This window comes from Cryptomeria japonica, chromosome 5, assembly GCF_030272615.1.
Source record: "Cryptomeria japonica chromosome 5, Sugi_1.0, whole genome shotgun sequence".
NCBI classification, from domain to species: domain Eukaryota; kingdom Viridiplantae; phylum Streptophyta; class Pinopsida; order Cupressales; family Cupressaceae; genus Cryptomeria; species Cryptomeria japonica.
The window spans coordinates 131,242,970-131,265,777 of record NC_081409.1 but is presented as its reverse complement, the minus strand read 5'-3'; the positions used below and the strand labels follow the sequence as shown (position 1 = coordinate 131,265,777).

Here is a 22,808-nt window from a genome sequence, read left to right as displayed (position 1 = left end):
TGATACCTAATTATTTTCTATCATGTAAAAATGTAACGATAAATTGTCTTTTTTTATCATAAAAACTTAAATAAATTTATTTAACAAACACAAAAATTACTATTAATAATGTAAAAATTTGATCATCAATAAAAAAAATATTTGAGAGTACTTAAAAGAATTTTTTTTTAAACAAACTTAGCATCAGATTTTAAGTCTCACCCTATAATATAAAATTTCACTCTTTTAAACAAGTATAAAAATGCCACAAGCGTGTTTTAAAATTCTCTCTTGTAAGGAAATGCACAGCAGCCGTATTAGCATGACAGGAACAACTTTGTCAAAAACCAAATAATGTTAAAAAACGACTCTCCTGGGGATCGAACCCAGAATCTCTGGTTTCGTAGACCAGCGCCTTATCCATTGGGCCACAGAGTCGTACTTGATTTCTAATGCGGAATAAAATATAGTAAATTGATTTCTTGTTTCTACCTTAAAAACATGTTTCTTTGTCCGTCCGTCTTCTTTCTTCTAAAAATATATTTTCTCAAGCGACATTTTTCCATTTGTCAACGGGAAATTAAATTAACTTAAATCTCTAATGTATATATTTAATAATAAATTTGAAAATAATTTAATTTATTCAGTAGTACAACATTTAAATGATAATAACCGAACTATGAACTGAGAGCAAGTTTTTCAATATAATAAATAATGAAATATATCAATATAATTGTAATGTTATTTAACATTTATATTTGAGAATTGATTTATTTAATATACTATTTATTAACATATTTAATAAAGTATACTGTTTTTAAAATCTAATGAAATAATAATTAAAAAGAGCATTGAAATTCAACCATTAAATTATATTCAATTTGAAAGATTACTATTAAGTTATATTTAGAAGAAAATATTTTATGTTATTTCTCATGTAAAATTAATAATGAAAAACTAAGAAATTCATATGGAAAAAAGAACGAGGTATCAGTATAGTTGGATGTGCAAGGTAATCTATAATTTAGAAATGTAGAACTATTAGCTAACAATCAATAAACATTATGTATTTAACATTAAAAGGATCTTTCAGTTTTAGTTAGGTTTGAAGCTAACAAAGGTTAATATAGGGAAACTTATTACAATAGAGGAGTGAAGTAATTGTGTCATTTGTTCCCTACCTTCTTTAGGTTTTACATAATATTTGAAAGAGACATGGTGTAGATGCAACAACATAAACAATTACAATGTGATTTTTGATAGGTACATTTTATAATTTTATTTGGCTCCTCAACTACAATATCCCTATTACACACACTCTACACAAATACAATATTGAGAGTTGCGATGTTAAAATAAAAATTACACATCATTGCATGAAAAAATGAAACGATGGATAAAAAAGTGTTTACCAGTTAACGAGGCAAAATGAGGTGACCAAAATTAAACATAGAAATTCAACATTGTTTTGAAGAACCTACTACATCTCCGATTAGTTGAAATCAAACAAAAAGCTACGATTGTCATGGTCCCAACCGTCATGAGTAATATTAGAGGGTACAACCTCTCCTTAACAACACATGAAGACCTTGTCCCTCCTAAATCTTTACTCACATCTACTCCACATATGTCCATAAAATCTCCATTACATTTGCAACATCCGCACTAGAGTTTCAATTAGTTGATCTACCACAATGAGCATGCCCTTAATCCACAAAGGAAGTTGAAACTAATCAAGAAGCCTTCTACTTTCCATTGAATCAAAAAAAAATCCCCTTTTGTTTCATTCTATGAAATCTTGTCTCACTATTAACATATGTCATATTTTTATAGCAAATTGTCATCCAAGTCCAATTCTAAAATCTCAACTAGGAATAAGTTATTATTTTAATGGCCTAGAAATTTTTGAATCAACATAATCTTTCACTCAAACCTATACAAAAGCAAATAAGAATGTAGGAAAATATCAACAAAGTAATATTAGATATTAACTTAATTAATTGCATAGTATAAATGATTTCTTTCTTATATAGAGAAAAAGTGAACCTTATCATTACATAGTTGGTAGAAATTAACTAAGTTGATCTAGCATTGATAATAGGTGAGAGATAAAGAAACCTAAATTAGCCAAGTGTTAATCAAGTTCATATGATATGGACACATGACTAATTGACACGAGCTAGCTAAGTGTACTTAATAAAATAAAGTGAATATAAATAATTATAAATGATAATAATGCTATCCTAGTGAAATAACATGAACACCTAGAGTAATGTTAACACTCTGAAACCCTACCTAAGCGTAGGGAGATAAAATAAAAAATAAATGAGACATATCCTCAAATATGAGTCTTGATAACAAGGGTTGATCAACTAACCATGTACAATAATAGAATCCCCTCCAAAATATTGATATTTCTCTTCCTATAATTAATTAATCTAATACATAATACAAAGTAATTATGCATGCAAAAAACAAAATAAAGTAATTGTATTATATTAAGATATTATAATTGCATTGCATGTCATAAGCCTCTTTGAGGGAGAAACCTCCTTTGAAAAAGTTCAATAGAAAGATATTTGCAATACATTTACATTATTTTATGCATCATATTTATACTAATTCTACTTAAGCTAACTACAATTTCCTAAGCATGTTGGATTTTCTTAACAACTCAAGAGATGAATTACAAAGCATATGCATCTAAGGCCTTTATTACAATAAGGGTTATAAAAAAAGAGTTTGGATAAAGGGCTCCTAATAAAGAAAGAGAAAGAAATAAAGCTCCCTTAAGGAGAGATGGAGAAAGAATATGACTAAGAAAATCCTCCAAATGATGTTAGAAATAAGTGTTGTTACTTCACTAAAAAGATGAATGACTATACCAAAAAGTCATGAATTAACTAGCACAAAATCTTACAAAATTGCATGTCTTTTCTTATAAATAGATATGCAAATAGGTGCGTATTGAAAATTTCCACCTCCAAATTAGGATATAGAGGAGACAATTAAATGGGATCTAATATTGGTTCAATGTTCATTGAAGTTGATAACAAAGAGATCCTAAAAATGAGTTGTGGAGATTCACCATCAAAGAATAAGTAGTTAAAAGTGAGCTAATGGAAATAGATGACAAGGGCAATGACTATCACAATAAAAAGGTCATCAAGGGACACCCTCAAAGTATCTAACAAAGGATTAACAAGACAAGGTGGATTAACATGTGTTAGCATTGTGTAGTCATCACCAAAATCATCAAATAGATATGTAACATTTAGGAAAATATCAAGCAAAGTGTCACCAAAGAACTACAAAATGATTCACCAAGCAATAGGACACTTAGGACCCTTAATATGATGTTCAAAACTTGTGGAATTTGATAGTCATAGATTACCAACAATTATGTCATGATTATTAAGTCATTGAAGGCACTAAGAGTTTATTAGTTGTGGAAATTGCCCCCAAAAATAAGGAAGAATACCTCACTTTTTAAGAAAAGGCCTCCATTGTAGTCACGATGAGACATAGTTAGATCCATCCAATTAAATTTTAAAAAAGAGTGTTATTTTAATCACCATTTAGTAATGTACACTAAAATACGTTTTCTTAATATTATACCCACAAAGGAAGATCATCAAAATGGTCAAATAGTAATAAAACACCTCAGTATTGAATGTGATACTTTATGATAAGTATGATTATAATGAGTTCGTCTAAAATTTGCATTACCTCCTAAGAGTACTTAATGTAAGAATCCCTAGAATTCGAAAATTTATGACAATTTTATTACAATATTATCATTATAATTTCTATATCACCGATAATAAAGAGATAGACAATATTTTATATTTGAATGTGATTATAAACTTATTTATAATTTCACTCTAATTTATAATTCTAATTTTTTGAAAAAAAAAGAAGAAAGGAAAGGAAAGGATCTTTTATAGTCCATGATGCCAGCAATTTGTATATGGGTCTACAGATGGGTTAGAGCAATATGGGACTACCTCATACTTCTTGTGGGAGGTACCTAACTGCACTACAAACAAGGCGTACATACCTTACCCCTTGTGGGATTTGAACTTGTGACCTCTTTCAAGAGCACAAATTCTCCACCAAGAACAAAAGAAAATACAATTATCTTGAAGTAACTACATACATATTACTCTAGAGAAAATTAGCATCAAACCTAAAAAACAAAAATATACCAAAGTGAAAGTCTACACCACATTAAAGGTAAGAAAAACCTTTTCAACACATAAAATTTTGAATAAACTTCTTTTCTCCATAAAATTTTGGGCAAACAAAATAAAATAAGGGCTAACAATATACTACACCGGGAAAAAACCGGATTCCCATATGACCATGAAGTATGCCTTGGCATCATTTACACCACATCGGGTAAGATTCTTAAAGGAGGGGCCCACTTTAAAGGCCTACAAAAGGAAACTTTAATAGTTCAATTAAAAAAACATTATAAAAAAGCTTTCCCTTGGATTTTCTATGGAAATTTAATAAAAAGACAATGTGCATAGATTAGATTCCTCACTTTCTAAGAATGGTGCATCACTAAAAATATAAAAGGGGGTTGTTGGCTTTTTGAATGGATTATACTTTATATGAGGAGGTGGTCTTTTTTGGGTATGTTAAAATTTGATAATTTATGTTTGAAGTTTGAAATGTATGTCAATATTAAGGTTATATGATGTAATATATTATTGAAATAATTGTTAGATGTATTGTAGGAATTACATTAAATCTTTTAGAAGAATGAGATTATATGCACTTATATAATATATACATATGTCTATTATTAAGAAGTTTATTTGCATAAGAATATGTGGATGTATTAAAACAGATTGAAGAAGACATGCTGAAAGAGTTATACAATCTCAAGGAGGGGTGCCTCAACAAAAAAACTCAATTGTAACTGTTTGAAAGTTGACAAATTGATCATTGTTTTCAACAGGGTTTTCACCTTTTGGATACAAGAACACACTTAGTAAATTGGCTTTCAAATGTGCATTTTAGATCTGCTATGAACATGATGGTTGGCTTAGTTTTACTCTAGAAAGCTTCAATTGAATGTTAGATTTTGACACTCCAATGGATATAAAGTGAGATGTATCATCAAGTGTCTTCCACACAACATACATGAAAAGCATAACACCAACAAGGGGAAGCTCACAAAGAGAATGGGTTTGACGAATATGGTATGATATCATGTAGGAATAGGTCTATGTGCATAAATTTGTTCCAAGTGAATGCTTTAAGCAACAAAAATCAAACAAAATGAATACTTAGATTGGACAAAGAAAGTCCAACACACACATAATTTAACAAAATTGAACTATAATAGGCTACATGTAATGCAGATTTTTCCGTGATAGTTGATTGGATGTGATAAGGATTATTGAATTTGTGCAATGAACTATACAAATGATATATACCAAAAACACAAAAATAGAAGATAGATCTGGTGTGTGTGTGAAAAGTGGAATAAGGATCTGTATCTGCAAGACACAACACTTCAATTAAGTCATTACATGTATGGTTAGACAGATATAAGCATGAATAATAAAACCATAGCAAAACAACTAATTGCCTTCTAAAAGAAGGGAGTATAAGATTGCTCTTAGATTTTTTATAAGCAATACCAGTGACTAGACTACACCAAGACGAAGGATTTAATCTATATGAGCATGATATTAAGCTAAAATGGATGCAAGATGGGTGAATAATTCAAGCAATAACGAATTCAAGCAATAATGGATAAAACTAAATATGGATGCAGATAATCTAAAAAAGCACAATATCTTCAATGACTCTAGAGCAAAATCAACGTAATAATAATCTCCAAGCATGTTCTCAAAAATCTTTGGGGTGTTTTGAATGAGAGTTTGAAGACTGAATTTATAGAGAATTACAAGAGAGATGATAAAAAAGCTCAATCTAGGATTAATTGAAAATAATTGAGAAATCATGTTTAGTTAACCTTGAGATAGATTCCAATTATAGTTTAATTGAAATGCATTCAAATTATAAGAAGTTCAAGTTGCATTAGAAATAAGATTTAATTAATTCCATGCACTTGTGATAAAAATAGATAATTCTTTGATTTATTCAAGAAAAGAGTCTTTTCAATGCAACTGAACTTATTTTTGAAAAGCTTTGAGTTCCAATTTTAGAGAATGATTAAATTCATTTAATTTGCTTTTCTGATTTCAAGTTCTCAGTTTAGAAAAAGAAATAATATCTCAAGTTTGATTTCTCTCTCAATTAAATTCTTTTATTTTCAATTTAACTCTTGCTTTATAATTAATTCCTCTTTTGTAATAAATCAATTCCTTTTTTTTTGCATGATTAAATGACAAATTTATTAATTAATTAAATATGCAAGGATATTTAATAAATTAAATAGAATAATTGATCTAAATGATATTCTTGGAATGATTCAATTAATTAAATAAATATTTAATTAATATTGAGTAATTGACTTACCATGGTGATATTTGATAATTGAAGAATTAATTAATTGTGTGCTCAAAGTTGATTTAATTGCATTTGGTTAGGACCTTGGTGATGTTGTCAAGATTAGGGGCCCATGGTTTAGGTGACCATTTTTAGGGTATTACATCTAGGAAAGAGATACAATGAGGAATTTGGTGTCGGAATCTGGAGCTAACTGACAGGACAATAATGTTGGTTTCTAATGTCCAAATCTTTTGCAAACTAAAATCATGACTGAGAATGGAAGCAACAAAAGTTTGGACACCTACCACTAAAATCTAAAGCAGAAGTGGTAGGAAAAAAGTGTCGGTCTCTAGCATCCTTGGGTTTTAATGATTCAAAGTCCAACAATCTATGTTGTAGTCCACTTTGTCTATTTGTACCACTATCACAATAAAAAACATCGAGATCTAGGCTTGTACATGACATAGGGGAAAAGGTTGTGTTGTATAGGCGTAACTTTCTTTAGTCAAACCCCAAGTTGGTGTTCCCACCTCCACAACAACAACAATGATGATGATTATGACGATGATGATGTGTTCTCTTAGAGGAATTGGAGAAAAAAAAAACGTAAATGTTGAATTGACAAAGTTACCTTAGATGTGAATCCCTTTCTTGGATACCAAACAAGGTAATGACCTCAAGCCTTGCAAGTGTTAGTACATAACATGATAATAACAATTTATAAGAAACATCAACAATACTTGAGTATAGCTTCATTGTAATGAGATTTGCATATTGTAGTGTGCTTGACAATGGGACTCTTGATAATTTGATAAAATGGATCATGATAATCTTCTTCTAGGATTTGTAGAGGAGAAGCAAGTCACACATATGCAACTAACACCTTTCCAAAATAACCATTTGAGGTCAAGCTAATAACAAGGTTGTGTTTTACCATATCACAAGGCCAACATTTGAATCTCAAAATTTTGTGTCTTTTATTGCAGATGTTGAGGATAACAGTCCTCCAGATAAAGCTGTACAGGATGAGGTTACAGTTCCTACAAAGGAGCTGGTAGTTATAGAGACTGCACCAAGTGGCAAAGCCATTGGTGCAAGTGAGGAAACTATAAAGGATAAATCATCAGAAGAGAAGAAAGGGGAATTCGACAAGGAACCGGTAGTAGGTCCATCATTGTTGTCAATTGACACCTCGTAGGTTGTAAAGAAAAACATAACCGAGACGAGTCCTACTGAACTCATGATGATGGCTACATAGAAATTGATAAAGGAGGGATCTAAGGATAAAGGGATTATTGATTAGTCTATCACTATTTTACATAGACTAGTCTCAGAGTGCAAGATTGACAAACAAGTGAGTCCATCCGTCAAGCTTAAGACAATTACAAAGCATATTTCAAAGGATTTTCAATCCTTGCAGTAGATTTCAAACCGACAAGCACTGGAGAGGTTCACACGGGCTAAATGAGCTACATTTGAACAAGTAATTGAGTCAAAGAAAAAGAAGATTGATGAAAAGTTGAAACTAATAGATAGTTCTTTAAAGCAATGTACAAATATTTACAGGGTATGTTGTAATATAGATGTACTTATAGTTAATGTGGATAAGAAGATTAAGGAATTTCAGGAGAAAATTGTAGGTATAGCTAATTCTTTTGACAGACTAAATTCATTGACTACATCCATTGATGGTCAAATTTTGGTTTTGGAGGCCTAAATTTATGTTCTTAAGAAACAAAAATCCAAAATCATAAGAAGAGCCAGGAGTCTTAGAGGTTTGGTGAGCCCCTAGTTGGATTCACTCAGTGTACATAAGGAGTGTATGGATATGGTTGGAAAGCCCACACCGACAAAGTTAAGTGAGAAATAATCATTTTCTCATACATTAAATGGACTTGTATCTATTTTCAACTTTCAAAATTGTTTGGGATACTTATCTTGAGCTATTAGTGAAGGCATATCTAGAAATTTTCAAATTTGTTAAGCTTCATTAAGATATTTTTGGATACTCATTGCACAGTACTGGATCTTTGGCATTCTTTTTGAAATTTTGATGGCATTGATGTCAAAGGGGGAGTGATATATATGTGAAAAAGAAAAGAGTTGTATACATTATGGGGAGACATGGAGTATGAATTATTTTGTATTGAAGAATATTCAGCTCAAGGGGAGCAGGCAAGATGAAACCGACAGATGAAACCATGACCATTTTTCAGATGAGTGTTGCCATCAATGCCAAAGGGGGAGATTGTTGGAAATTGACACTCAATTGGTTGGTTTCACTATGTTTTCATTGATGGAAACATGGTATCTTGTCCCGACTTCATATTTTGGGTCAATTGTGTAACAACATACACTCTACCATCACTGGCAGGACATAAGGATTTCTCAGGTTACCGACAATGTAGGTCGACATGGTTTAGGTATTGGAGACTGACATCTCTTGGATCCGACATTGGCAATTTTTTTTGATATTCATGTATTTATGTTATCTAGTTGACATGTATATTCATATTGTAAATATATTTGTAAGCCAACATAAGGCATGATAAATTGTATAGGGTATATAGGTCAGTTGGATTAGATCATTTTGATATATGAGTGGATATGGTAATGGATATGAAAATGCGATATCATGTGAATATGCATTAGGAAGGAGATGCAAAATATATCAGAGAGACCATGTATGTGAAGGTATTTTTGTAAAGGGTTATTCCGGTGAAGGGTTTAGGGTTTTAGACTGGAACAAACATAGCTTAACCAGAACTGTATTCTAGCATAGAAGATTCTATCTTAGCCGTTCACTTGTTTCTCCGGATTGAAGTCTAGATTTATATGTAGTCAGTGAGACTCCTTTTGTGATTGAGCAGTGTGCTCTAGGTAGTAAGCCTTCCTGCAAATGTAGGCCCATATATTTTGTAATATCTCTTCATATGGCCAGTGAATTGATATTGTGTGTCACAAATCCCACCGTGGTTTTTCCTCTTTGAGATTTTCCACATATAATTCTATGTGTTATAGTGTTCATTTATGTGATTGGCTTATTGGTTTCTTTACTTCTTTCAATTCTTTATGTACCGATATACCGGTTGGTGTATGCATGTTTTAATAAGGTTAAAATTAATCATACCAGTAGAACACTGATTCACCCCCCCTCTTAGTGTTCTTGGATTCCAACATAATAAGCTCTCTTAGTAAACTTTCTTTTACCTTGTCTAAACTTGTGTCTTGTTCCTTTTTCCAGACATCTAGTAGGTATGTGACCAATCTTTCCGCATCTAAAATATTTAAGAGGTAACATACCTTTATATTTGTCAATGCCTTTCTTCAGCTTCCTCACAAAATTTTTTTCCACCTCATCTAAACTTTCATCATTTGGATCTTCCGTAGCATCTTTAAAGGCTCTCATATTTAGCTTTGTCTTTTCCGAACTTCCTGATCTCAAAAGCAGTCAAAGTGACATATAGTTGTTCCCTAGTGAACTTCTTTGAATCATATATGCCTTTGATAGCAGATATCTTATCACTGTATCTCTTTCTGATAGATTCATCAAGATCCTCTCCATTATGTCTTCATCATTTAAGGTGCCAACAAGTTCTCTAATTTCATTTACTGTGCTATCAACTCTCTAAAAATAACTTTCTATATCCTCTCCTCCTTCCATTATCAAGTTCTCATATATGCGCTTAGCTATCAAATTCTTTTATGATTTAACTCTATAATTTCCTTCATGGATTTCCCTTAACTTTTCCCAAACTTCATAAGCAGTATTTAATGAAATAACCCTTGTTAATTCAGTTTTTGATAAAGCACTAAAGATTGCATACTTGCTTTTTCATTCTCTTCATAAGATTGAATATAAACTGGAGTACTGAGACCATTGGCTGACAATACATACTTAGTCTCTACTGATTTCCAAGTGTTGTAACCCGAGGAGATTAGGTAACCTCTCGTCTTCACTTTCCAGAAGCCATAGTCAGATCCCTCAAAGATAGGACTAGTTAGTTTATGTGCCACTAAATTTACCTCAAGCGGTTAAGCTCTTTTCCAAAGAATTGAGACTCTGATACCAATTGTTGAATGCCCAGACAATTGAAAGGGGGGTGAATCAATTGTGAATTAGTATTTTTAATTCTTTCATAGATCCGGAATAACCACCATATGAACTATTTACCATAAGCAGATATAAACATGAAAGCACACACATACAAAAATAAATTATACACAATGAACACCAAATATGACATAAAAAACCCTAGAAGGTAGAAACCATAGAGAATGTTAGTTCTCAATATATTAAACTTGTTAGGGTGACACTGGATAAGGTGATTTTTAAAAAGGTGGCTCACTACGGGAAGACTCACTGCCGAAAGAGAAAGAAAAAAGAAAAACCACCATTGAGATACAACTCTCACAAACAACAATGCTAGACCAGCTTCTAGACCCCACCAACACACTACACAACTTCGCACAAGTTGTCACATTAATCATCACTCAGTTTTAGCTTTTCCATCTCGCATATCTTCCCATTCATTATTTATGTTAATCATACTTTACTTATACTATCCTCCTGACTACATAACCTTCCAAGATGGAAAAAATAAATTGAAATAGGTCTACACTAAGCATTCCCGTGGTAGAAAGGAATGAGAAGTGGATTACACCACAACATGCTTCATCAGTCAGATCAACACATTACATATCAATCACAAAAAAAATCATATGCTACAGAAATATCGTTACACAATCTCCAATTTTGAGTGCTTCTCAACTTAGCAAAATGAGAATGAAACTAAGATAATCATGAATCCAAGCAATCAATATCATATCCAAAGAACGAATAAATCCAGACCACAAACAAAACTATCAATTTGCAATTCCTCTTAACATTTCCATCACAGTAGGGTCTGCATTCCCACGCGCTCCACCATTCCTATTTACTCTTCATGCCATCTTCACGCCAGTCCTCTGTAGCTGCGGGTCGGATCCACAATCCACCACCCCACAAAAAGATCTTCAGGACAACACAATCTCTGGAATGAAATATCGCTCTGATACCACTTGTTGCAATCACGATTACGAGGGACAATGAGATCTATCCAGACCATGCAGCAAGAGTAAATACAAAGAAATAAAGACAAGATGATGGAGGCAATGCAAAACTAAATTAATTAGATCATGAAAAATTATTACAGATAACCGGTAACATCCGGACTACAAGATTCAACTCACTGGCCTACTACATACATGCCCAATTATAGAATTGGTCAACTTCGGACCTCTAAATTTTAAGAGACATCTTCTATATTCTCTTTGATAATTTATTATGCTTAATTACATTGATTTATATGGTCTACAGGAATTCAATCGACCCAAGAAGAATCAAACAATGATGAACATGAAAAAACATGAAAAATCACCAGGTCGATCTACGCCAAAGAGAATTCTCCAAAAAAATCCAAAGAATGAAGTGCGATCAGAGGGAAGGTCAACCACATGCCAAGGAACATTGGAATCAACAAACTAAAGCTCTACAAGATACAAAAAGGATCCACAAGATTCACAATAGTGAATAGGTCCAAATGGTTATAGGGTTCTAAGCCAGAAAACTGTCTTGGAATCTGGAAACGATAACTTGCCGAAAAATTATCCAAACATCCCATGCTTTTGGGAGAAGGAAAATGATAATGTCCATAAGAAAAAATATAGCTCTGCAAGATCTGGTGAGAAAATGCAATAAAATACAAAAATCAATGCCGAAACTACAAAACAAGAACAAACTGAAAAAAAAAATGTTTTCAGTCGATGTAAGATTGCCAAGAACCAGGGATGCTCCTGCATCATCGGTATTCTATTTCAGTGATTGTGGCATGCCTTGTGATAGGAGAATTTATTCTCCTATCTAATATATATGAGCCTACTAATTTTCTGGGTAAGCAGCTTTTGTGGTCCCATATAAATTCTATCCGGAGCCAGGTTCCTTATCGTCCATAGATTATGGTTGGGGACTTCAATGCTATTACTAAGTTGGCTAAGAAACGAGGTGGTATTGTAAGATTGGAGCCTTCTGCTTTCCTATTTCTTGACAACATCTCAAGTTTGAACCTTGTGAACATCAATCCCACTAATGGTTGGTTTACTATGAACAACCGAAGGATAGGGGAGAACTGTATCGCTGAGAGAGTTGACTACTTCTTAGTTTCATTTTTTTGGGTTGGTGGTGGGTGGTCTACTAGCTCTAAGATTTTAGATTGGCGTGGGTCAGACCATTGGCCTGTTAAGTTGATAGTTTCGTCAGCGCAGGTGGCTCAAGCTCTTTCTTTCAAATTTCACCTTATGTGGTTACGAGATCCATATTTACAGGATTATGTAGTGGATTGGGGGAAGATTGGGAGACTAGATTTTGGCACTGCTATGTATACCTTTGCCAAATTGTTGCAGTTTGTTAAATACCAGCTTAAGTAATGGAATAAGAAATGCTTTGGAAATATCTTTCATGCCAAAGCTACTCAACAATATGAGTTGGATAACATAACTAGGGAGATAAGGGAAGGTGGCTTATATGAGGCCTTGCTCTAGGAAGAGGATAATGCCCTGAAAATCCCTAGAGGATTGTGAATAATGTAAATAAATTTATTGGAAACAAAAGGCTCGGATTGAGTGGCTTCAAGAGGGTGATAAAAATAGTTCCTTCTTCTTGAATTCGATGAAAGTGAGGAAGCACGGTAATGCTATTCCTATTCTTGTGAATGATAGGGGAGAGAATCTTTCTTTCTTCTTTGCATGATGTTTCTAGAGAGGTTGTATAATACTTTGTTGCTTTATTTAGGGAGGAGTCCAAGGAGGGCTCCATTGGGGAAGCTCAGGTTCTTTCTTGTATCTCGCTTGAGGAATTGGAGGAGATGGTTTTCCATATGAAGTAAGGGAAAGTTCCTGGTCCTGATGGCTTTCCAATTGAGTTCTTTTAGAAATTCTAGGATATTATTAAGTTGGACTTATTGGAAGTTTTTCAAGAATATCAGAGGAATAAATAGATACTCTATGCTTTGAATTCCACTTTTGTTGCCCTTACTCCTAAATGTGATGGTGCAAATCAGTTAAGTCAGTTTTTCCCTATTTCCCTCTGTAATGTGGTTTATAAGATTATCCCTAAACTAATAATTGAAAGGTTGAAAAAATGGCTAAAAAGTCTTATCTCTAAGGAGAAGAGTGGGTTTGTGGCGAGTTAGGAAATTCTGGATGGGGTGGTTATTGCTATAGAGTCCATCCACTCTATGGCGACTTCTAAAGAAAAGGATATGTTCATTAAGCTAGATATGGCTAACACTTGTGGCAAAGTTCGGTGGTCCTTTCTACATAATATTCTTGGGGATTTTGGATTTACTGAGGAGTAGATTTATTGGGTTATGTGTTGTGTTACCTCTACTTCTTTCTTTGTCCCCAAAAATGGAGAACACGTTGAGCTTTTTGGAGCCTTTTGTGGACTTCAGCAAGGGGACCCTCTATCCCCTTATCTTTTCATTCTTCATGCTGAGGGTCTGGGGAGATTCGTGAAAAGTCATGTTGATTCAGGTCATAATCATGGGTGGAGATGGGGAGATGGTTTGCCTCCGTAGCCTTAGTTGCAATTTGTGGATGATACCACCTTGATGGGTATGGCTATAGTTAGGGAAGCTACCAATTTGCACAAGAATTTTGATGTTTATCTTATTGCCTCTAGTCAATTAATTAATGAGGATAAATCTTCCATATTTATCTTAACCCATAGATTAGACTAGATGCCTATTTTAGAAAAATAAACACATAGTTTGCTTGATTTTAGTCTTTGGCATGCAAATTTGCAAACAATCAGTTAGTAGTTTGCAGAATTAAAGTCTTTGACCTACAAGAAAAACAACCTATAAACAACAAATTATCAGTTAGTTGCAGAAAAAATAGATTTTAAAGTAGACTGTTAAATGCACTTTTCTGTAAATCATATGCATTAATTTGTGAATCAAATGTGCTACTCTCCTAATTAAATGCGCTAAATTGAAAGTCAAATGCGTATAAGTGAAAATTGAATGCACTAAAATGAAATGTGCTATTGTAACCATTAGATGCGCTAAAATAAGAAGAAAATATCCTAAAAGAACTTTTAAATGCATTGTTTTGAAGGCTATATGCGTGATTCTGGAAGCTGAATGCGCTACGTTGATAGGATGTGCAAAACCGGGTATCGTATGCGCTAAAATATGATTATCATTTGCCTATTCATTAAGATATCTGCAAATCTTGTAATAACAAGATCAAATCTAGGAAAAATCTACCCCACAGTGGGTGCCAAAAATGTACACAATGAAAGTGAAACCTACATGCACCAATGAGACAATAGTGTGAGAGAATTTAAACAAAGAATATAAACAAATTAAAATGCAAGAAACCTCTCAAGAGCATCTCATTGTCCTCTATGTCCAAGGACCTATTGAATCTGCAAGATTAGTGCTCTTAGATTATGCATAAGAGTCAATTAGATGACAACCTAGAGAGTGATGTTTACAAATGATATGCAATCTAAGCTACAATAATAGCTAAATGCAAGATATAAACAAGTTATAATTATTCCAAATGATGATATAAACAAATATTATGAGGATCTAATTATAATTGAGCTACGATTCTATGCTAAAATGATGCTAAAACTAAGCTAAATAGATGCACAAGATAGAGACAAATTGGCATTAGTGTGATGCAAAAACAAGAGATGATTTCACGGGGGCTTCAATGACTATTCAATATAATATCACGTACATTCATATTGGGGGGTTTAATATCCCGAAAAATGAGGGTGCAATATATTGCCTATCAGTGAAAATAAGGGGGTTTTTAATTCAAGATATGAAAAAATACAATATTTGGTGAAAATAGGGGGATTTTAATTCAGGCTATGTATTGGGAGGGTGTGACAAAACAAGAGTTTAGGGCAATATTTTTTGAAAATAGGGGGATTCTTTAGTATGTCATGAACACATGTGATATAACCCAGGTTCCCTAAGTGAAGCCCCCATGGATGATTTACATATTGGAAATGCTTGTATTTATAGAGTTTCCAAGGCCAAGAGTGACGTGGCAAGGAATCAATGGTTGAGATTCAATTTGGAAGTTTGGATGGTGAGGATGCAAAGGTCATTTAAATGTTCTTCTTATATATAATTGAATTATTTAAATATATAATTCACTTTTCTAAAAATTCTTCAAAATCCATATTTCACTCAAAAATCCACATCCTCACCTTTTCTACATCATCTCCACATTAGCATGTGACAAGTGAAATTAATTATTTTACAAATAATATTTAGTCAAATGTAAGGAAGTTAAGTAGCGGAAACAACTTCCTACACTAACCTTGAGAGGAGGGTAATGCAAAACTTTTTCAGATCGTTACAACAGTTACAGAAAAATAGAAATAGATATAATAGCATTCATACCACAACACAGTGATTTACATGGGGAAAACCCTTTCGGGAGAAAAACCCCACACTCCAAAAGCAGCTCAATATTTTATTCAGCAATCAAAAACAGATTACAACATACTTGCAGAGCAAGCTCTTCGCAGGAGTACCATTAATCAGAGATTCAGAGGCAACTCAATAGCCATAAGACTCTTACACACAACCTCTATCTCACACACCTCATAAATAGGAGATACAATACAAGAAACCGTCAAACGGTATTACAAAACCATGGGCTAAAACCACCCAATAAGGTGTAGTCGACCTTATCTCCCTTCTAGATGCCCTATGACATGTTAAAGCACACATCAACACGTGTCACTCCCTTTTATAGCTCATTTATGTATCCGATACAAATTATTTTTCCTATTTCAAGAGTACAAACTTCCGGAGGCCATAACTTGAGAACCGGGTGTCCGATTGACGAACCGTTTGAAGCGCCGGAAAGCTCACAAAGTGCTCTATCACCTCGTAACTGCTACGTCGGTTACGACCACTTTTCAGGGCGTTTCGGAGCCTCTAAAGCCCCCAAAATTAAGTTTAAACATTTTATCGCACCCCTCCAAGACAAAAACTTTAATATCTTCAAAACTAGCTGTGACCTTGCAATGCAACTTTACCGGAATGCTTATCTAGCCAACCAAAAGCTTTAGGGAGAGTTTCGCACCATTTCGTGCTCAAATGAAAACTTACTATAAATAGTAACCTCGCATAAATGCAAGGTTGAGACACCATTTTTCCCAACACCAAAAAAGGGGTTTTGACCCACATCATCATAGGTACTTGGACCATACCCCTTGGTACTTGAACCTTACATTTGAGTACTTGGGCCTTGCTTGTCTCCATGCTCATTTAATCCAGGTTGTCTCCTTGAACCATGACTTGGTAATAAATTCTCAACCTTCATCTACTTGGCCTTTTATCATAAATGAACTTTGCATCCTCACCATCCAATCTTTCAGATTGAATCTCAATCATTGATTCCTTGCCACATCAGTCTTGGCCTTAGAAACTCTATAAATAGAGGCATTTTCAATATGTAAATCATCTCTTGTTTTTTCATCATACTAATGCCGATTTGTCTTTCGCTTGTGCATCCATTTATCATAATTTTAGCATGTTTTTAGCATAGAATCCTAGCTCATTTGTTTATATCATCATATAGCATAATTCTAACTTGTTTATATCTTGCATTTAGCTATTATTTTAGCTTAGATTGCATATCATTTGTAAATCTCATTGTCTAGGTTGTCATCTAATTGAGTCTTGTGCACAATCTGAGAGCACTGATCTTGCAGATTAAATAGGTCCTTAGAGATAGAGGAAAATGGGATGCTCTTGAGGGGTTGCTTGCATTTTTCATAAATGTTTATATGCTTTGTTTAGATTCTCTCACACTAATGTCTCATTGGTGGATGTAGGTTTCACTTTCCTTGTGTACATTTTTGGCACCAACCGTGGGGCAGATTTTGCATGGATTTGATCTTTTTATTGCAAGATTTCCAAATATCTCAACGAATAGGTGGATGAAAATCATGTTTTAGTGCATACGATACCCGATTTTGTGTATTTGATCACACAGTGCATTTGGCTTCTGGAATCACGCATACAACCTTCAGAACAGTGCATTTAAAACTTCTTTTAGCACATTTGCTTCTTATTTTAGCGCATCTAATGGTTACATTAGCGCATTCAATTTTTCAGTTTTGCGCATTTGACTTTTAGTTTAGCACATTTAATTAGTAGAGTAGCGTATTTGATTCACAGATTAAAGCATATGATTTAGAGAACAATGCATTTAACAACCTACCTTAAAATCTATTTTTTTGCAACTAACTGATAATTTTCTATTTATAGGTTGTTGTTCTACAGGTCAAAGACATCAATTCTGCAAACTACTAATTGATTGTTTGCAGATTCATGTGCCACGGACTGAAATCAAGGAAACTATGTGTTTTTCTAAAATAGGCATCTAGTTTAATCTAGGGGTTAAAAATACTTCTTTCTTTCATGTTTTAAGGTCAAAAGTGGTAGGTATATGCTCTCCCCTTAATTTGGTGATAAAAAAGACATACCCACTGACACATTTTTTCTTTCAAGTAGTGGATGTCTTTAGAGGGCTTTCCTCCCGAGTAGCCTATAAGGTTGGGTGAGAGGGAATGACCCAAGTGGGAATGGTTAAAGCCAATTAATCTAAGCCACTATAAACAAATGTGTTTGTGATGAAATTTGCAAGTGACGAGTGTTACATGTTGTCATATTGGTGTTATATCTTCCTCAGAGCTTCTATGGTGCATGAAAACTTGTAGAGCGTAACCTCTACAAGATGGGATACCTCCTTTAATGGAGTGGAAAATGCTGTTGATTAAGACCACTCGAACTATACCCTTACTAGAACCTATTTAAAATAGAAGCCTATCGGGTTCATCTTCGAAAAGTACTATTCTCTCATTGCAGGGAGGGGGAAGGATCTTTCCATAAGACACTCACCATCTGTCCCTCTTGAGATTACGCGTGAAATCCCCTTTTGAGTCCTTATTGATAGGATCATAATGGGATTCCACCAAATCTTGGAAAGGAAAACATAAAGGCGCACCTTAAGGTGTGACAAGGCTGTGTGAGTTGACAGGGTACCAAGATGTGAGCTGAGAAATAGTTTGTGAAGCCAATTTCCTTAGGTAGCTTGCTTGATTTTATCTTCTATGTGTTATACCAGTGAAAAATTGGGCTTTGTTTAAAGCCTAGTCCATACACTTTATGTCTAGAACACTAGGAAAAATAAGTGTTTGATCAAATGTTTATCATGTTTTATGATCATACCGGTGCCAAGAGAAATATCCAGTCATTGCAGAAAAAAGAAACTTTTGGATCTGGAAAACTTTATAACAATAGTTTTGTGCATACATAGTCCAGAGTAGCACATTTGATTGACATAGTCATGCATATGACCTTCAAAATTACACATTTGACCAACAATCTCATGTATTTGAAACTCTAAATAACATATTTAAAACCTGTAGTAGCACATTTAGGGTCTAGAGTAGCACATTTAACGTGTGCAGTCACACATTTGATCAAAATTTTAGCTCATTTAACTCACAAAGTCATGCATATGATTTAGTGCATCTGATATAGTGAGCACTTTTCCTCATTTAAAAAAAAAAATTAAACACATTTTCGGATACCCATTTTCATCTAGTGTCTATTCCAATCTCCACAGTAGATAAAACTGAGCTAGAAAATATTCATTTTATAAGTGAGATAATTTTCATTATACAATAATTGATTAGTCTTACATCTCTTTATGTTATCTATTCCAACAAGGTTTGCCATTAGGATATATCATTCCTTATCTGAATCTAGACTTGTAATTTTTAATCACATCTACTTGGCCTCATCAATAGGACCATATCATACCCCCTATTTGGCCTTTGATCAATCAAAACAAAACTAAATCATTGATTATTTCACATAGAAACTCACATCGCATGTATGACCATCCCTCATCACTTAAAGCGAAAGAAGCTTAATCAAAAGAAGGATTTAAAGAGGAGAAAACCTAGTCAAAAGCAAACCTTGAAGAAAATAAAGTTCCTCTACACAAATCGCAAACTCCTATTACAATGTCGTACATTCTTACACCACTATCATAATTATCTACGCAGTCATGGAAACGAGTTTGACAAATAACCTTTCAGAACACGTGCTTTGGAGCAAAAATCAGGGTTATCCCAATCTCTCAATCAAGGTAGTCAAATCAACTTGGCTTATTTGCCTTAACAATTAATTACCTATTGAGTTGAAAATAAATAATTCGTATGCCAATTTCAACTCGAGCTCAAAAGCGAAAAGAGAAGGAAACTAAAACAAGATCAATCATGAGAGGTAGAGAATAGAACCCCTTTTACATGTATCTAGATGCTACCGAAGATGAGATAACAGAGGATCTAGTGCAAGCGGCTCAACAAAACCCCTATTTCCAAAAACACATCAAAAAACTCATAGAAGCAAACAAGGAGAGATACTTGCTCATGTTAGCAAGAAAATGTGTTAAGATTCCTAAGGACTTTGATATGGACCAACTAAGGCAACCACACAACGAAACAAGAGATGAAACGACATGACACAACTATGATAACCACGATGACAACACCCCTCTTGCTGCTCTCACACAATAAAGGCAAGCATTGCAACAATAAATTCAAGATATATAGCAAGGAACAACCACTAGAAGGTACACATTAGAGGACATATGTCCTTACCTCTTTGATATACATCTCAACATGATTTCATATTCTCCAAATTGTGAAATACCCAAATATGACAAGTATATGGGTGACTTCGATCTACAAGATCACATAAGAGAAATTTGTATGATGAGCATGGAATTCTCTCATAATTATACATACATGATGAGATTATTCCCAAGGAGTCTAGGGGCACAAGCCATGGAATGGTTCTCCAAGATACCTCCTTGGATTGGGTCGTTTGAGGAATTGGTGAACAAATTCATCACACAATACTCCTACAATATTGAACATGAGATCACAATGTTGGATCTATGCAATACAAAGCCAAAAAGTGGAGAACCGTTCCTCACCTTTCTACAAAGATGGAGGAGACTGTTTCCACAGTACCCCCGTAGTATACCAGAAAAGGAAAAGATGGGTATCTTCATAAATAATTTGACTAAGGAGATGACCTACCACTTGAAGTTATAATGCCCTCCTAGATTTGCCAAATTAATTGAAAATGGAGTCCAAATCGAAGAAGAAATGATTGAGAAAGGAGAAATCAAATTGAACAAAGATAACAAAGGTTCCTCAAGCAACAACAATTCCAACACTGAGAAACCAAAGTTTTGGATGAAAAATAGGAATGTGGTAAGCGATGGAGTTGTTGATGCCAACAATGTCAAACCAAAACAACCTACTTTTAATTTATGAACCAACTCCTTCGCAAACAATCAAAACAACAAATCAGACAGCAATCAACTAAAACCATCAACACCTAAACCACGGAGGAAATTTACACCACTAGGGGAACCTTTGGAAATTGCATTTAACACTCTTCTTGCCAACAAACTAATCACATTACCAGAAGCAAGAGATTTTGAACCGCAAATTAAACACCCTCGGTGAAATGATGCTCACTATTGTGACTTTCACAGGAATAGGGGGCATAAGACTAATGATTGCATGAGGTTAAAACATGTTGTACAAGACTTGATAGAAAATATTGTTATAAATGTGGATGGATGTGTCTAATGATCAGCATGCAGAATTTCACACTCCTCTTCTGGATTTTGAAATGGGGGAATCATCTAAAGACGACAAAGGAAAGCATGTGAATTACACTCATGCTTATGATAATGTAATCAATAAGCTTGAAGCATATGAGTCACAAGTTAATTTCATCATCATAAAGAGATAGAAAATGAATGAATCCTCTAATGTGGTCACAAGAAGCCAAGCTAAGGTGACCTTGAAAGGTGTATCACCCTCAACATCATCCACTTCCCATCAATATAATATAGTGGATTAACTACAAAGACTCCTACATAGATATCTATACTAGAGTTACTAAAACTTTCCTCTATTCACAAAGATATCCTGGAAAAAGCTCTAGTTGAAACCACTATACCAAATAATCTAGACATAGCATAGTTCCAAGCTATGGTGGGGCACCTAATTGAACCACGTAATCTATACTTTCCAGATGGAGATGATATGTCCTTAAGTCACCTGCATAATCTCTCGCTTTACATTGAGGTCACGATCCATAAAATTCATGTAAAATGTGTCTTGATCGATGGAGGGGTTGGCCTAAACATTTGTACATTGAGCTTAGTGAAAGCATTGGGATATTTCGAAGATGTTGTAGATCCCAAAAGAAAAATCACAATAAAGGCATATGATGATGAATAGATATCCTCAAAATATTTGGTAGTTTTACCTATCAAGGTGGGTCCTGTACAAAGAAACAAAATATGCCAAGTCTTAGATTTGAATTTGTCCTACAATATACTTTTGGGTAGACCATGGATACATGAGATGCAAGAAATACCATCTACTTATCACCAGTGTTTGAAGTTTCCTTACAGTGGGCAAGAGGTTGTTATTCTAGGAGATTCAAGTCCTTTTCAACATTGTAACACACTCAAACCCACAACAAATGTTGTTATTCCACAAAATAGAGAAACTCCTAAGATTGATCCCTCAAATTAAGAGACTAAACCAGAAGCTTCCACATCACATAATTCCAATATGGATAGTCACATGGCAGCTACTTTGGCCGATTTTGAAAAGAAGCTAACATTGAAAGACAAAGGAGTGGGAGAGTATTCCATGGAACACTCATTGGCTCTAGCAAAATTATCACTCTCACCTCAGTAATATGGAAGACCCTCCACATCAAAACAACAAGCATCAAAGCCCCACACAATCTATGGTAGTACATTTGTCGAGTCAAAAACACTATCACATGAAGATGATGACAAAGACATCCTGCAGTGGCTATACAGGGATGGAAACAAAACTCAACAGAAAGAGGTACATAATATCACAACACCAACACAACAATATGGAAAGGAATTTCTCATTATGCAGAAAATGGGATAAAGGAAACCAACCCTATAGGGAAAATAGAAGAAGGCATGGTAGAACCAATCATACCCTCTTTCAGGAGTGCTAAGGACAATATTGGATTAGGCTACATAGAAGGAGTAAACACAACTCCTTAGTCTGAAGGAATATCAACCACATCACAAGAAATAATTGCCCCATCATCTAGAAAATATTGTTTCATCAATCACATTACAAGAGGTTATCCCAATACAAACATTAAGAGAAATTACTCTAGTAG

At 34.0% G+C, this 22,808-nt stretch overlaps 1 non-coding gene across 1 annotated transcript; it reads right to left on the bottom strand.

Moving 5' to 3' along the window:
- Window positions 1-344: 344 nt before the first annotated feature.
- On the bottom strand, window positions 345-417 carry TRNAR-ACG (transfer RNA arginine (anticodon ACG)). The gene has a single exon. It is a non-coding gene; the product is annotated as a tRNA-Arg (tRNA).
- Between the last annotated feature and the right edge of the window lie 22,391 nt (window positions 418-22,808).